This window comes from Somniosus microcephalus, chromosome 9 (genome assembly GCF_052327205.1).
Source record: "Somniosus microcephalus isolate GS21.2 chromosome 9, FLI_Smic_1.0, whole genome shotgun sequence".
Lineage (NCBI taxonomy): Eukaryota > Metazoa > Chordata > Chondrichthyes > Squaliformes > Somniosidae > Somniosus > Somniosus microcephalus.
Genome location: NC_140995.1, coordinates 121,368,916 through 121,381,652, shown reverse-complemented (window position 1 = coordinate 121,381,652; position 12,737 = coordinate 121,368,916).

Here is a 12,737-nt window from a genome sequence, read left to right as displayed (position 1 = left end):
AGAAGATGGCCGCCCCCACAACTCACATGAGGCACTGCTGGCGTCGGTGGCCTTGATCAAAGATGGCCGCCCCCACGACTCACACGAGGGGATACTGGCATCTGTGGCCTTGATGAAAGATGGCCGCCCCCACAACTCGCATGAGGCACTGCTGGCGTCTGTGGCTCTCCCCCTGCAGGCCTTCGCGAAGTGGCCTTTCTTGTGGCAGTCGGAGCAAGTCGCGTTTCTTGCAGGGCAGCGCGTCCTCGGGTGTTTCGCCTGGCCACAGAAGAAGCAGCCGGCGGCCCGATCGCGGGGCTCCGAGGTCGCAGCCGGTACCGGGGGTGGCGGCCCCGATCGGTTCTGGGGCGCCGACGCTGAGGTAGGTCCCAGAGGCGGCGGTGCGAGGGGTATTGTGGCCGGGGTCGGGCCCGAGTCCCAGGGTCGCGCAGCACAGTACCTGGAGTACACCTCGCGGTCCCGATGGGCCACTTCCAGAGAGCGAGCGAGGGCTGCAGTTGTATTCAGGACGAGGTCCTTTGATTCGAGCAGTCTTTGCCGTGAGTAGTCGGACCGAAGGCCTTTCACGAAGGCATCGCGGATATTCCTTTCAGTATTTTCTGCAGCCGTTACAGCTTTAAAGTCACAGTCCCTGCCGAGTGTTTGTAGCGCCCGTAAAAATTCATCTACAGACTCTCCTGGCTGCTGCGAGCGGGATCTTAGGAGATGTCTGGCATACATAGAATTTGCCGGGCTCCGGTACTGCTCTTTCAGCAGGTTGAGTGCGTCCTCGTATGTAGCAAGGTCCCGGATGAATGCAAATACTTTAGGGCTCACCTGGGCGGTCAGAACTCTTAGTTTGGATCCCGGAGGCACGCCGGATTCTCCCAGGTAGGATTCGAAACAGCTCAGCCAGTGTTCGAAGTCGAGGGCTGAGTTCGCTGCCTGAGGGTTTAGATCCAGGTACGGCAGTCGGAGGGCTCGCAGCCAGGCCGGCTGCTGTGGCTGTTGTAGCTGGCCGTTTGGCTGGTCGTTTGGCTGCTCCGATCCACTCATTTCAAAATTTAGCCAATAAAATTGATATACCTATCAATTCATCCAATGAAAAGCGACGAGTTAAGATGGTAACTATAGGTTTTTATTGGCTAAATAACAGAGCCCACCCTCGTGGGTGGTCGGGTCCAACAAGGAGGAATACCAGCCAGTCGACCACCTTTATACCTGGGCAAGCAGGCGGAGCCATGGGCGGAGTCAGCTGTGGTCAGCCCAGGTATAACAGCGTGACAAGAGGTGACCTTGTGTAGTGATACAACAGTGTAAACAGTGATAACCATAGTGTAACGATATAAACAGTGATAACCATAGTGTAACGATAGTGAACGATAAAAGTGGTTTACCACATTCACCCCTTGTTTAGATTTGAGTCCGGTGGGGTGAAGTGTACTACCAGTTCGGGTATGTCAGTCTGTCCGGAGGCCTCGTAAGTCTTTCTGATCGGCGCAGCAGCGGCGGCGGTGGTGCAGTATCCGATGTTAATGCTGGTGTCTGCGTGGTCGGCGAAGGCTCGTGGGGTTCCGGCATGCCGTCTACCTGGGCTGGATTTGGGGGAGTGGTGGGGGGTAACGGTGGTGTCTCAGGGGTGCCCGAGGGTGCAAGGTCTCGTAAGGAGACTGTGTCCTCCCACCCGTCTGGGTATGCCACATAGGCGTACTGGGGGTTGGTGTGCAGGAGGTCCACCCTCTCGACCAGGGGGTCCGTTTTATGGGCCCTCACGTGCTTTCGCAGCAAGACGGGCCCCGGGGAAGTCAGCCATGTTGGTAGCGAGGTTCCCGTAGTCGACTTCCTGGGGAAAACAAACATTCGTTCATGGGGGGTGGCGTTAATGGCCGTGCAAAGCAGTGACCGGATGGAATGCAGCGCTGCCGGGAGGACTTCCTGCCAGCACGAGGTTGGGAGGCCCTTAGACTTTAAGGCTAAGAGAACGGCCTTCCAGACAGTCGCGTTCTCTCTTTCCACCTGGCCGTTCCCTCGGGGGTTGTAGCTGGTGGTCCTGCTTGCAGCAATACCTCTCGCTAGTAGGAACTGGCGAAGTTCCTCGCTCATGAAGGATGAGCCCCGGTCGCTATGTATATAGTTCGGGAACCCGAACAAGGCGAAGAGGTCATTCAGGCATTTGATGACCGTGGTACTGGTCATGTCTGGGCAGGGGAAGGCAAAGGGGAAACGGGAGTACTCATCAATGATGTTGAGGAAGTACACATTACGGTCAGAGGACGGGAGGGGCCCCTTAAAATCGATGCTCAAGCGCTCGAAGGGGCGGGTGGCCTTGATCAGGCTTGCTCTGTCTGGCCTAAAGAAATGCGGTTTGCATTCGGCACAGGTTTGGCAGTTCCTGGTCATGGTCCTGACCTCCTCGATGGAGTAGGGCAGGTTGCGGGCCTTAATGAAGTGGTAAAGTCTGGTGACCCCGGGGTGGCAGAGGTCATTGTGGAGGGTCTGCAGTCTATCAATTTGCACGTTGGCGCATGTACTTCGTGATAGGGCATCTGGGGGTTCGTTCAGTTTACCAGGCCGGTACAAGATATCATAATCATAGGTGGAGAGTTCGATTCTCCACCTCAAGATCTTGTCGTTCTTGATTTTGCCCCTCAGCTTGTTGTTAAACATAAAAGCGACCGAACGCTGGTCGGTGAGGAGGGTAAATCGTTTGCCTGCCAGGTAATGCCTCCAGCGTCGTACTGCCTCCACGATCGCCTGGGCCGCCTTCTCGACCGAAGAGTGTCGGATCTCAGGGCCCTGGAGGGTCCTTGAGAAGAAGGCCACAGGTCTCCCCGCCTGGTTAAGGGTTGCAGCTAGGGCAAAGTCGGATGCATCGCTCTCCATTTGGAAAGGGATAGACTCATCCACCGCGTGCATTGTGGCCTTAGCAATGTCTCCCTTTATGAGGGAGAAGGCTGCGCATGCTTCTGCCGTCAGGGGGAAGGAGGTGGACTTCATGAGGGGTCTGGCTTTGTCCGCATAATTCGGCACCCATTGGGCATAGTAGGCGAAGAGCCCCAGGGTTCTCTTCAGCGCCTTTGGACAGTGGGGGAGGGGAAGCTCCATAAGGGGGCGCATTCTTTCGGGGTCGGGGCCGATGACTCCGTTCTCTACTACGCAGCCGAGGATGGCAAGACGCGGGGTGTTAAACACACATTTCTCCTTATTGTAAGTGAGGTTCAGCCGTTCGGCCGTACGGAGGAATTTCTCCAGATTAACATCGTGGTCCTGCTGGTCGCGGCCGCAGATGGTGACGTTATCTAGATAAGGGAACGTGGCCTGCAGCCCGTTCTGGTCAACCATCCGGTCCATCTCCCTTTGGAAGACCGAAACCCCATTGGTGACGCCGAAGGGAACCCTAAGGAAGTGGTAGAGGCGGCCATTCGCCTCGAAGGCGGTATACTGGCGGTCCTCAGGGCGGATCGGGAGTTGGTGATAGGCCGACTTAAGGTCAATGGTAGAGAATACCCGGTACTGTGCAATCTGATTGACCATATCAGATATGCGGGGAGGGGGGTATGCGTCCAGCTGGGTGTACCGGTTTATGGTTTGGCTGTAGTCGATGACCAGGCGGTTTTTATTGCCGGTCTTAATGACTACGACCTGGGCACGCCAGGGGCTGTTGCTCCTCTCGATGATGCCCTCCTTCAGGAGACGCTGCACCTCAGAGCTAATAAAAGCTCTGTCCCCGGCGCTGTACCGCCTGCTCTTGGTGGCGATGGGTTTACAGTCGCGGGTGAGGTTAGCGAACAGGGAGGGGGGCGGGACCTTGAGGGTGGATAGGCCGCAGGTGGTACGCGGTGGGCGGTTTAAAGGCTGCTGGTTGTCGACTGTGAGTGGGGGGAGGGGTCCACCGTATGCCAAAGTGACACTTTGAAGGTGGGATTGGAAGTCCAGCCCTAGTAGGACGGCAGCACAGAGCTGGGGCAGGACGAGGAGTTTAAAATTTTTATACTCCGTGCCCCTAACCGACAGGGTCAAAGCACAGTAGCCGCTGATGTCTGTAGAATGGGACCTCGACGCCATCGAGATCCGGTTGCGCGTTGGCCGGACAGTGAGGGAGTAGTGGCTCACCGTGTCTGGATGGATGAAACTCTCCGTGCTTCCGCTGTCGAACAGGCAGGTCGTGGCGTGGCCGTTTACTTTGATGTCCATCATGGACTTGGACAGGTGATGCGGGCGAGCTTGGCCCAGTGTGACGGAGGCTAGTGTATGGCTGAGCGAGCTGCTGTAGTCTGCGGGTGAGGCGGTGGTCGGGTCTGGAGACAAGGTGGCGGTCGAGTGTGGTGGACAAAATGGCGGCGCCCACGACGTTGAATAAAATGGCGGAGAAGATGGCCGCCCCCACAACTCACATGAGGCACTGCTGGCGTCGGTGGCCTTGATCAAAGATGGCCGCCCCCACGACTCACACGAGGGGATACTGGCATCTGTGGCCTTGATGAAAGATGGCCGCCCCCACAACTCGCATGAGGCACTGCTGGCGTCTGTGGCTCTCCCCCTGCAGGCCTTCGCGAAGTGGCCTTTCTTGTGGCAGTCGGAGCAAGTCGCGTTTCTTGCAGGGCAGCGCGTCCTCGGGTGTTTCGCCTGGCCACAGAAGAAGCAGCCGGCGGCCCGATCGCGGGGCTCCGAGGTCGCAGCCGGTACCGGGGGTGGCGGCCCCGATCGGTTCTGGGGCGCCGACGCTGAGGTAGGTCCCAGAGGCGGCGGTGCGAGGGGTATTGTGGCCGGGGTCGGGCCCGAGTCCCAGGGTCGCGCAGCACAGTACCTGGAGTACACCTCGCGGTCCCGATGGGCCACTTCCAGAGAGCGAGCGAGGGCTGCAGTTGTATTCAGGACGAGGTCCTTTGATTCGAGCAGTCTTTGCCGTGAGTAGTCGGACCGAAGGCCTTTCACGAAGGCATCGCGGATATTCCTTTCAGTATTTTCTGCAGCCGTTACAGCTTTAAAGTCACAGTCCCTGCCGAGTGTTTGTAGCGCCCGTAAAAATTCATCTACAGACTCTCCTGGCTGCTGCGAGCGGGATCTTAGGAGATGTCTGGCATACATAGAATTTGCCGGGCTCCGGTACTGCTCTTTCAGCAGGTTGAGTGCGTCCTCGTATGTAGCAAGGTCCCGGATGAATGCAAATACTTTAGGGCTCACCTGGGCGGTCAGAACTCTTAGTTTGGATCCCGGAGGCACGCCGGATTCTCCCAGGTAGGATTCGAAACAGCTCAGCCAGTGTTCGAAGTCGAGGGCTGAGTTCGCTGCCTGAGGGTTTAGATCCAGGTACGGCAGTCGGAGGGCTCGCAGCCAGGCCGGCTGCTGTGGCTGTTGTAGCTGGCCGTTTGGCTGGTCGTTTGGCTGCTCCGATCCACTCATTTCAAAATTTAGCCAATAAAATTGATATACCTATCAATTCATCCAATGAAAAGCGACGAGTTAAGATGGTAACTATAGGTTTTTATTGGCTAAATAACAGAGCCCACCCTCGTGGGTGGTCGGGTCCAACAAGGAGGAATACCAGCCAGTCGACCACCTTTATACCTGGGCAAGCAGGCGGAGCCATGGGCGGAGTCAGCTGTGGTCAGCCCAGGTATAACAGCGTGACAAGAGGTGACCTTGTGTAGTGATACAACAGTGTAAACAGTGATAACCATAGTGTAACGATATAAACAGTGATAACCATAGTGTAACGATAGTGAACGATAAAAGTGGTTTACCACACCCAGGAGCTAATTGCAACTGGGCAACCTGGAAGTGCCTTAACAGACTTAGGACCGGTGTAGGTTGCTCAAAGGTGTCACTAAGCAAATGGGGATGTTCAACCAGCCCGACAACTTGTGAATGTGGAACTGAGGCACAGACTATGCAACATCTCCTGCAATGCCCATCATTAGAGGAACCCTGCACTGTTGCAGATCTTGCCGAATTCAACAACAAGGCACAAAAATGTGTCCAGTTCTGGCTGGGCTATGTATAGACTGTCCGTGGACACGATAAGAAGAAGCACGCCAATGGTCTGCCTGATGATATTTCATGTGGCAGAATGGCTTTCGTTGTATGAATACTGCCCACGTGCGCATGGGTTGCGCACCGGAGTCATAAGCTCTTCTTCTTAGGCAGTCCCTTGGAACCGAGGATGACTTGCTTCCACATTAAAAATGATTTCTCAGGTGACTGATGAGTCCAATGCGGGACCTACAGTCTCTGTCACAGGTGGGGCAGACGGTGGTTGAAGGGGCGGGTGGGTGGGGTGCTTGGGTTGACATGCGCTCCTTGCGCTGCTTGTGCTTGGCTTCCGCGTGCTCCCGGCGAAGAGACTTGAGGTGTTCGGCGCCTTCCCGGATGCATCTCCTCCACTTTGTGCCAGGGATTCCCAGGTGTTGGTGGAAATGTTGCACTTTTTCAAGGAGGCTTTGAGGGTGTCCTTGAAGCATTTCCTCTGCCCGCCTGGGGTCCTCTTGCCGTGTTGGAGCTCCGAGTAGAGCGCTTGTTTTGGGAGTCTCGTATCGGGCATGCGGACGATATGGCCCGTCCATCAGAGCTGATTGAGCGTGGTCAAAGCTTCGATGCTGGGGATGTTGGCCTGAGCGAGAACATTGACGTTGGTGCGCCTATCCTGCCAATGGATTTGCAGGATCTTGCAGAGGCAGCATTGGTGGTACCTCTCCAGTGCTTTGAGGTGCCTGCTGTAAATGGTCCATGTCTCTGAGGCATACAGGAGGGCGGGTATCACTACTGCTCTGTAGACCGTGAGCTTGGTGCCGGGTTTGAGGCCCTGGTCTTCAAACACTCTCTTCCTCAGGCGACCGAAGGCTGCACTAGCACACTGAAGGTGGTGTTGGACTTTGTCATCGATGTCTGCCCTTGTTGACAGTAGGCTCCCGAGGTATGGAAAGTGGTCCACATCGTCCAAGGCCTTGTCGTGGATTTTGATAATCAGGGGGGCAGTACTGTGTGGCGGGGGCAGGTTAGTAGAGGACCTTTGTCTTATGGATGTTAAGCATAAGGTCTATGCTCTCGTACGCTTCGGTGAAGGTGTTGACGATGGTTTGGAGTTCGACCCCTGAGTGTGCACAGACGCAAGCATCATCTGCTTACTGTAATTCGACAACAGAGGATGGGGTGACCTTGGATCTGGACTGGAGGCGACGGAGGTTGAACAGTTTCCCATTTGTTCTGTAAATTAGCTCCACTCCAGCGGGGAGCTTACTGAGAATGAGATGGAGCATTGCAGCAAGGAAGATCGGGAAGAGCGTTGGTGCGATTGCACAGCCTTGCTTGACCCTGGTCCATACATGAATTGGGTCTGTGATAGAACCGTTAGTCAGAATCACAGCTTGCATGTGGTCGTGAAGCAGGCAGAGGATGGTGACAAACTTTTGAGGGCAGCCTAATTTGAGGAGGACACTCCATACTCCCTCATGGTTGACAGTGTCGAAGGCCTTTGTAAGGTCAAAGAAGGCCATGTACAACGGTTGTTGTTGTTCCCTGCATTTCTCTTGTAGTTGATGCGCGGTGAAGATCATGTCCATTGTGCCCCTTAGTGGGCAGAATCTGTATTGCAACTCTGGGAGGAGCTCTTCAGCCACTGGGAGAAGGAGATTGAGGAGGATTCTTGTGATGGCTTTCCCTGTGGCAGACAGCAGGGAAACTCCTCTGTAATTAACGCAATCAGACTTGTCACCTTTCTTGAAGATGGTCACAATTACGGCATCTCTGAGATCCCCTGGCATGCTCTCCTCCTTCCAGGTAAGAGAAATGAGTTCATGAATTCATGCCAGTAGTGCTTCTCGCCATGCTTTAGTGCCTCGGCAGGGATTCCATCTGCTCCTGAGGCCTTGTTGTTCTTCCATTGTCGGATAGCCTTTTCAACCTCATGCCGGGCTGGGGTTGTGCTGAGGTGGTGGCGGGTAGCATGCTGTGGGATGGAGTTGATGAGGACACTCGCGTTGAAGACAGAGTCTTGGTTAAGGAGATCTTCGAAGTGCTCCTTCCAGCAGGCACTGGCTGCCTCCCTGTCGTTGATGAGTACCTCTCCATTCTTGGCCCGCAATGGGGTAGTGCCTTGGGTGCTTGGGCCATAAGAGGTCTTGACTGCGCTAAAGAATCCATGCACGTCGTGGTTGTTGCCTAGCTTCTGGATCTCCTGCGCTTTCTCCAACCACCATCTGTTCAAAGGGGCTTGCAGGGTGCCAGAGCAGTCCAGCAATCTGTCCTGCAACAGATTACTAGGATTGCTGAGGTGCCGCCCTGGGGGAGAGCCAGTGGTTCCATGGAGCACAAATCTGCTGTCCTCTCTCAGGATGATTCGTCCACCCACCCCTGCCAGTCCGCCAGTGCCCTTGCTGTTGCCTGTCAGCCAGCCAGCCCAGACTGCTGCCGCTCATGCCAAGATGGTGCAGTCTGAAGGTGGGCCTTCTCGGCCCAGAGCTGCTCGAGGTCGTCCTCCAAGGCCATCTGCTGCCTCCTCCATGGAAAGTCAGTAACCTTCCACCAGCCATGCTGCAGCCACTAGGGTAGCATTGCATAGGAACACTGAAGACAGACACTAAGGGAATGCACAAGGGTGATTAGTTTACGTTTGTATGCAAATTGCATGATTTAATTTATAAATTTGGTTTGGATTGTTTATTTTGTGTTGGCATTTATTTTTGCACTGTGGCCAAGCAGACGCTGTGATAATCAGTGACAGTGGGAAGGTAAAGTGTGGGACTGTTGCTGAACATGCAATTGGGGTTGAGTTTACTGGTATCGCAGTCGGATGAGTCAGTCACCGACAGCCCGGTCAGAAAGGGGCTATCTGGGTTTCCTCCTGCCTTCCTCTTCTTCCTCCTCCTATTTCTTCTACTCCTCCTCTTGCTCCTCAGTTGGTTGCCCAATGGCTGGTGGCAAGGGCTGTGCCCTGATGTTGATGAGGTTGTGCAGCATGGAGCAGATGATGATGAATCTCAACACCCGCTCTGCTGAGTACTGCAGGGCTCCTCCAGAGCAGTCCAGGCAGCAGAAGCGTTGCTTCAGCACATCATGGACTGCTTGATGATATTTCATGTGGCAGCATGGCTTTTGTTGTATGAATACTGCCCACGTGCGCAAAGGTTGCGCACCGGAGTCATAAGCTATGTTGTTAATGGATAAGCCTTGTCTTCCAGAAGCCATCCTCTGGTTTGTTGTGGTGGCTCAAATGCAGATGGGACAGCGGACTGTTGTGGAATGAAGTCATCATGACTGCTGCCAGGATACCAGGCATTCACCTGCATGATTCATTGAGTATGGTCGCACACCAGCTGGACATTGAGGGAGAGGGAAGAAGAGGAGGGGGAGTGAGCTCCCTTTCATTTTTTTTATTCATTAAGGGATGTGGGTGTTGATGGCAAGGCCAGCATTTATTGCCAATCCCTAATTGCCCTCGAGAGGGTTGCAGTAGATCTCAGAGTTGACATGCGGCCCCCGCAAAGCAATGTGCAGCAGTCAAGGGCACCCTGCACCATAGGGAAACCTGCAATCCTCATGAAGCCGCGTGCGCGCTCTACCCGCTGTTCTCCGGCCAGAGAGAAGTAAATGTACTTAGCTCTTTTTGACTACAAAGCCTCAGTTAGCTCCATTATGCAACAGTGGATGGCAACTGGGAGATATTTTAAATATCTCCTGTTCCAGCCTGGAAGGACCCCGACGTATAAAAGTTCATGGCCACCATGAGACCTTCACAGCCATGAGCAATACAGTCATCGCCTTGCTCTGAGGTTGTAGTTGTGGCTGCAACATGTGGCAGATTTCAGTGAAGATGTCCTTGATGAAGCGCAGATCTCTGATAAACTGTTCCTTGCTGAGGTTCAGGTAGGAGTATTGCTCCCTGAACACCCTGGGTGGATATGGCCTCCTGCCGAGAGTTCTTCTCCCTCTCCTCTTCCTCCCTCTGCCAACAGTATGTCCTGCTCTGTGTCACCACTGCTCATTCTCCCTGTCATGCTGTGGGCCAAGTGGAATGCCTACTAGTGCACCCATGTCTTGGAGCAAGTGGTCTGTGCAGAAACCTTGAAGTCAGGACAAAGTCCTTCAGTACCTAACACATCATAAAGTCATAGAGTTATTACGGCACAGAAGGAGGCCATTTGGCCCATCGAGTCCATGCCAGGTCTCTGTAGAGCAATCCAGTCCATCTCATTCCCCCGCTCTATCCCCGTAGCCCTGCAAGTTTATTTCCCTCAAGTGCCTATCCAATTTCCTTTTGAAATCAGTGATCGTCTCTGTAAAGTCCGCGCCTCAATAATACACGGACTTCGGGAGAACAGTTTAACAGGTACTTTACTGAACAAGAGGCAGCTTGAAAATGAAACTACAGAAGCCTGCTAGGGCCTTTTATACAGGGGTGGTCACTGCCGGTACTGCAGTCTAAGACCAGTTATTCCCTTAAAGGGACATACACAACAATTCCTCCCCTTTTAGATAAACAGTACAGAACATTCATTTAACAACTAAATAATAACTAATTACAATTACAATTTTCTCAGTAATATATACATCAACTGGAATAGTCATTTATAAGTTCAGTCTTTGAGGAGGCTTCCTGATCCGGACTGGATAGCGCCTTTCTCGAGTATCCTGTTCTGGCGGTGGAGTCAATTCTGGCTCATTGTCATTGGTTGGTTCGTCAGCTTCCAATACCCCTGCTTCTGAGGTAGACGCAATCTTTACTTCGGGCTCATTACCAGGTGCACATGCTTGTGGTACAGGTTTGGCTTGTTCCTGTGACTCTAGAATCTGGTCAGCATGGCGTCTCACGATGCTCTCTCCAACGTCCACTGTGTACATTAGTGGTCCCTGCTGTGTGCATATCGTGCCTGGCTGCCATTTTTCTGTTCGGTAGTGGCGGGCCAAGACTGGTTGCCCTATCTTGAAGCTCCTGGTTGGCTTCTCATTTATGTGCTGGAACGGCTTATCCTCAATATCTCGTCTTATATTTGGTTTGAGCAAATCCAAGCGACATCTTAGTTTCCGGTTGAAAAACAGTACGGCTGGAGTTTGGTTGGTTACTGCATGTGTCGCATTCCGGTAAGCAAGCAGGAAGTTATCCACCTTGTGTTGCAGTGGTATGTCGTCATTATACATTGCCTTTATGGCCTTTTTAAAGGCCTGAACAAACCTCTCAGCCAATCCATTTGTGGCTGGATGATATGGGGCAGATGTGTAATGTTTCACCCCATTATTCTTCAGGAACCTCCGGAACTCCTCAGACACAAACTGTGGGCCATTGTCAGAACAGATCTGTTCTGGCAACCCATTCCTGGCGAAGATGGTCCTTAGGACTGCAATAGTTTTCTCCGTGGTGGCGGAGGACATTTTAATGACCTCTGGCCATTTCGAATGGGCGTCCACAGTGATTAGAAACATTGAGTCCATAAATGGACCAGCGAAATCAATGTGTACCCGTTGCCATGGAGATGAGGGCCACTCCCATGGATGTAGCAGGGCCTGTGGTGGAGCGTTTTGGACCTTCTGGCATCCTGTGCATCTCTTGGTCATATCCTCGATTTCTTTATCGATTCCCGGCCACCACACAAACGCCCTGGCTAGGCTCTTCATTTTTACCCCTCCCAGATGACCCTCGTGAAGCTCATTGAGCACTCTATCTCTCAACTTGGGTGGAATTACCACTCGGGATCCACACATCAAGGTTCCCCGGCACACTGACAGCTGTTCCCTCCTTGGCGAGAATGCTGGCAACAGTGAGTCGCCATATGCTGGCCATCCCTTCACCGTCAAATCATAGACCTGAGAGAGTGTTGGGTCATTTCGGGTTTCCTTCTCAATACTTGCGTTTGTAACAGGCAAACATTCGACTATGGTCGCATGGAATATCTCCACCGGGTCCACTGCAGGTGCTTCTTCCGCCATAGGCAATGGTAGGCGCGACAGCCCATCAGCGTTTCCATGTTGTTTCGTACCTTTGTACTCTATGTCATACTGATGTGCCCCTAGAAAAAGTGACCATCTTTGCAGCCGTTGCACCGTCATCACCGGAACGCCCTTCTTTGGGTTAAAAATTGAGACCAGGGGTTGATGATCAGTCAGTAGGGTGAATTTCTGCCCGTGCAGATAGTGATTGAACTTCTTCACCCCCCACACCAGGCTGAGGGCCTCCCTGTCAATCTGGGCGTAGTTACGCTCGGCTGAGGTTAGCGAGCGCGATGCAAAGGCTATTGGCCTCTCGGAACTGTCACGGAATTTGTGTGACAGCACCGCTCCAATGCCGTAAGGTGACGCATCACATGCCAACCGAATCGGTAGTGTTGGGTTGTAGTGGGCCAATACTTCTTTTGAAGTGATTTGGCATTTACATTCCTGAAAGGCACGCTTACACTCATCACTCCATTTCCATGTTACACCAGTTTGAAGGAGGGCATTCAGTGGGTGCAGAATTGTAGATAAATTCGGCAAGAACTTATGGTAGTAGTTCACCAACCCAAGGAACGACCTCAGTTGCGACACGTTTTCTGGTGCTGGAGCCTTGACTACAGCCTCAATCTTGTCCGGTGACTTATGCAACCCTTCCTCATCAATCATGTGGCCACAATACGAGATTTGTCTCCTGAAGAACTCACATTTGGGACGGTTGGCTCGTAGCCCATATTCCTGCAATCTCGTGAGCACCTGTTTCAGGTTGGCAAGGTGTTCATTGTCATTTTCGCCCGTAACCAGGATGTCGTCCAAATAACACTGGGTCCCCGGGATCC